This window comes from Glycine soja, chromosome 7 (genome assembly GCF_004193775.1).
Source record: "Glycine soja cultivar W05 chromosome 7, ASM419377v2, whole genome shotgun sequence".
Classification (NCBI taxonomy): Eukaryota; Viridiplantae; Streptophyta; class Magnoliopsida; order Fabales; family Fabaceae; genus Glycine; species Glycine soja.
This window is the reverse complement of record NC_041008.1, coordinates 18,121,076-18,126,132: the sequence shown is the minus strand read 5'-3', so window position 1 is coordinate 18,126,132 and position 5,057 is coordinate 18,121,076.

Below are 5,057 nucleotides of genomic sequence, written 5' to 3'. Positions count from 1 at the left end.
GTAAATTTTTTATTGAATATGGCTAAAAAATAATGTGTTAAGGTTTATCCTAGACTTTCTCTTTTTCTAAGTACATAACGATTAATAATTAACATCTGAACACACTCATACTATAGATACTTTTATTAATCTTTACTATTATTTTATCTCTTTCTTCTTAACTATTACATTTTTTATTCTTTCACTTCTCTTTCTTTATCTTTCAAGTGTTAAATTATATATGAATGTTCATTTTTTCCAATCCTAAAGATTAAATAGTACGATGTAAGTTCCTTATTAGGTGAGTGAATAAACTAATGAAAAACGTTTAGTGACGCAGGAATACAAGTTCAAGGAGAAAATAGAAAGAGAACTATAAAATGACATTTATCAGTTAAAAGTGTTGGAAATAAGGCTTTTTATGTTTAGGAAAAGTGTTTAGGAATATTGGAGACTTTGAATAGAAACTTGATAGGAAGGAGAATTCTTTATGGAGGAGAGAACTTTGTATTTTTGCTTGATACAAATGTGTAGGATTACATCTCTATTTATACTACTCTAAGGAGAACTCTAGACACACTAATTCTAGAGAGTTCTCAACTCTAGAGATCCAAAGAGTATTCTAGAGAATATTACAACCATAAGAAGTATCTAGACACTCCAAACACTACAAGAATTTTCTAGAAACATGACCCACAATTACTTAAGCCCAAAATAACTAAGTCCAAGGAACCAAATAATTAATTTGGGCCCAAATCAAGTTTATATTTCAACATCCCCCCTTAAACTTGATTTGTGACTCCAAGCATACTCCTTAGCTTCACGAAAGTTTCCAACTTAAGTGGCTTTGTGAAAATGTCGGCAGCTTGATCTTGAGACATCACATACTTCAACTTTACCTCCTTCTTCTCAATGCATTCTCTTATGAAGTGGTAACGGGTGTCGATGTGCTTACTTTTTTCATGAAAGACAGGATTCTTTGCCAAAGCGAGTGCTGATTTATTGTCAACACATATTTCCATAGGTTCTTCTTGTGGCATTTTTAACTCTTTCAACAAGTTCCTTAGCCAAATTGCATGACAAACGCATGATGTGGCCGCGACATACTCGGCTTCACAAGTTGATAGTGTGACTATTGGTTGCTTCTTTGATATCCAAGTGAAAGCAGTATCTCCCATAAAGAACACAAAACCAGTAGTGCTCTTTCTATCATCCAAGTCTCCACTCCAATCGCTATCACTATAGCCAACAATGTTATAATTGTCAAAAGAGTAATAGTGCAAGCCAAAGTTTGTTGTACCTTTGATGTATCGAAGGATTCTCTTTGCCGCCTTGAAGTGAGTTGTGGTTGGAGCTTCCATGTAGCGACTTACTACTCCTACAGCATAGAGAATATTCGGCATTGTACATGTCAAGTAACGTAAACTTCCAATCAAACTTTTGTAAAGAGTTGGATCCACATTCTCTCCTTTTTCATGCTTGCTCAACTTGCTGCCACATTCCATCGGGGTGCCAACTGGATTGGCGTCATCCATCTTGAACTTCTTAAGGACTTCTTTGGCATAGCCTTCTTGGGTGATGAAAATTCCTTTGTCTTCTTGTTTTACTTCGATGCCGAGATAATATGCCATGAGCCCCATATCCGTCATCTCAAATTCATTTGACATATCTTTCTTGAACTCTTCGAACATGCTTGGATTGTTCCCTGTAAAGATCAAGTCATCTACATACAAACACACAATCAAAATATCTCCACTTTGCGCTTTGATATAGAGTGCATGCTCATATGGACACTTGATGAAGTTCTTGTCTTGAAAGTACTTGTCGATTCGAACATTCCAAGCTCTCGGTGCTTGCTTGAGACCGTACAACGCCTTCTTCAACTTCAAGACTTTTTCTTCTTGCCCTTTTACTTCATAGCCCAATGGTTGCTCAATATATACTTCTTCTTCGAGAAAACCATTCAACAAGGCTGACTTCACATCCATTTGATATATCTTCCATTTATTTTGGGCTGCCAAAGAAATGATCAGTCTAATAGTTTCAAGACGAGCAACAGGAGCAAATACCTCATCATAGTCAATTCCTTGTCTTTGACTATAGCCTTTAGCCACCAATCTTGCTTTGTATCTCTCCACTTCTCCTTTAGCATTCTTCTTTGCCTTGTACACCCATCTTACTCCAATTGCTTTGTGTCCTCGTGGAAGTGTAGTAAGTTCCCACGTATCATTCTTCGTGATTGACTTGATTTCTTCGTCCATGGCGTCTTTCCACTTTATGTTTTCCGCCGCTTCTTGATAGCTTAGAGGCTCACAATCACCAAAAAGACAAAAGAGGTTAATGTCGTTTAGGTTTTTGGTTACCTCATAAATCTCTTCAATGCTCCTTAGTCGCGGTGTCCTCTCACTTGAACTTGTTTCATCCAGCCTTGGTGTCGGTGAGGCAGGTGGTGTAATATGTTCCTCTATGATTGGTTGTTCAATTTCATCATCTTCTTCAAAATAAGGAAGAAAATCATACTTATCTTCTTGAACACTCCAATCCCAACAATCTTCTTCGTCGAACTCCACGTCGCGACTTATGAAGATCTTTCTACTATTTGGATTATAGAGCTTGTACCCCTTGGATCTTGAGTCGTAACCCACAAACACGTACTTCTCACTTTTATCATCAAGCTTTGTCCTCTTTTCGTCTGGAACATGGGTATAGGCAATGCTTCCAAACACTTTGAGGTGAGAGATCCTGGGCTTCCTTCCACTCCATGCTTCTTGTGGTGTCTTCTCATGCACGCTTCTTGTTAGAGAACGATTTGTTAGATAAACTGCACATGCCACTGCTTCAGCCCAAAACTCCTTCGGCATCTTCTTGCTCTTGAGCATGCTTCGCACCATGTTAAGTATGGTCCGGTTCTTTCTCTCTGCTACTCCATTTTGTTGTGGTGATCTTGGCACTGTCAGTGGGCGACGGATTCCATGGTCTTCACAATATTTGTTGAACTTATTTGAAGTGAACTCTCCTCCTCGATCAGATCTCATGGCCTTGATGGAAAGACCACTTTGTTTCTCCACAAGGGCTTTGAACTTCTTAAAGTTTTCAAACACTTCTGATTTCTCCTTCAAGAAATAAACCCAGGTTTTTCTGGAATAATCATCAATAAAGAGGAGAAAGTACTTATTCTTACCAAATGAATTGGGTTTGATTGGTCCACAGACATCGGTGTGTATGAGCTCTAGCGGCTTTGTTGCTCTTGTTGTTGATTCCTTTGGAAAACTTTTACGAAATTGCTTTCCAATTAGACATCCTTCGCAAAGTTGGTCTGGGTGGTTGATGCTAGGCAAGCCTCTCACCATCTCCTTCTTCGCTAAACGTTCTAGACCGTCGAAGTTGAGGTGCCCGAACCGTAGATGCCATAGCCACGAAGAGTCGGTATAGCAAGCCTTGAGACACTTTGCCACATCATTTTGAATGTTCAAGAGGAACATTCTATTCTTTGACATAGGCACCTTAGCAATCAAGTTATGTCTACAATCTCTTAAGAAAAGACTATGTTCTTTCAAATGGATGTCATAGCCTTTCTCTAATAATTGTCTCAAGCTCAAAATATTATTCTTCATGTTAGGCACATAGTAGACATTGGATATGAATTGATGACTCCCATTCTTCAAACGTATGAGAATTTTACCTTTGCCTTTGACTTGTATCTTTGAGTTGTCTCCAAATGAGACATCGTCAGTTGCCGCTTCATTGATCTCCACGAACATGCTTTTATCGCCGCACATGTGGTTGCTTGCACCGGTGTCGAGGTACCACTTGTTTCTTTTCTCTTCAAATTTGTTTTGGCACGCGAGTAGCAAAGTTTCTTCTTCTCCGCCTTTTTCTTCTACAAAGTTAGCTTTCTCTTCAACCTTCTTCGAGAATCTACACTCGGATGCGTAGTGACCAATCTTGTTGCAATTGAAGCACTTGATTTGTGATTTGTCATACCTCGACCATGAATTTCCTCTTCCACGACCTCTTGTTACTTTTGGATTCCAACTTCTTTCTCCATTGTTGAATTTGTTGGAGTGGTTGTTGTAACCACCTCTTCCTTCTCCTCCATGTCCTCGTCCACGTCCACGATCTTGGCCGCGACCTCGTCCTCTTTGGCTCTTGTAATTTGCATAGTTTGCTTCCTTTACGTTGAGTTGTAGTAGTTGCTCCGTAGCCTCCTTTTGTTTAATTTTTCTTTTTTGTTTTTCTTCGTATGCTTGTAAGGAACCCATGAGTTGCTCAATAGTCATGGTCTTTAAATCCTTGTTTTCTTCAATGTTGGTAACAATGAAGTCAAAACTTGGATTTAAAGTTCGAAGTATTTTTTCCATGACCTTCACCTCATCAACATCTTCACCATTTCTTTTAAGTTGATTGACTACGGCCAATACTCGAGAAAAATAATCAGAAATTGACTCGGACTCCTCCATAAACAAACGCTCAAAGTCACCTCTAAGAGTTTGAAGACGAATCTTTTTTACCTGCTCAACTCCTTTGTTGCAAGTTTAAAGCTTATCCCATGCTTCTTTGGCCGTCGTTGCGTTGGATATCTTCTCAAATGTATCTTCATCCACCGATTGATAAATGAGAAAGAGAGCTTTCTTGTCTCTCTTTCTTGACTCCTTTAACGTCTCCTTTACACCTTGGCTTAGCGAGGCTTCATCTTGCTCCTCGAAGCCATTCTCTACGATATCCCACACATCTTGAGCTTCTAGTAGTGCCTTCATCTTGATACTCCAATTATCATAGTTGTTCTTTGTGAGCATCGACATTTGGAAAGGAAAACCTCCATTCGTCATCTTTTGAGGATCTTGAAGCTCTGATACCACTTTGTTGGAAATAAGGCTTTTTATGTTTAGGAAAAGTGTTTAGGAATATTGGAGACTTTGAATAGAAACTTGATAGGAAGGAGAATTCTTTATGGAGGAGAGAACTTTGTATTTTTGCTTGATACAAATGTGTAGGATTACATCTCTATTTATACTACTCTAAGGAGAACTCTAGACACACTAATTCTAGAGAGTTCTCAACTCTAGAGATCCAAAGAG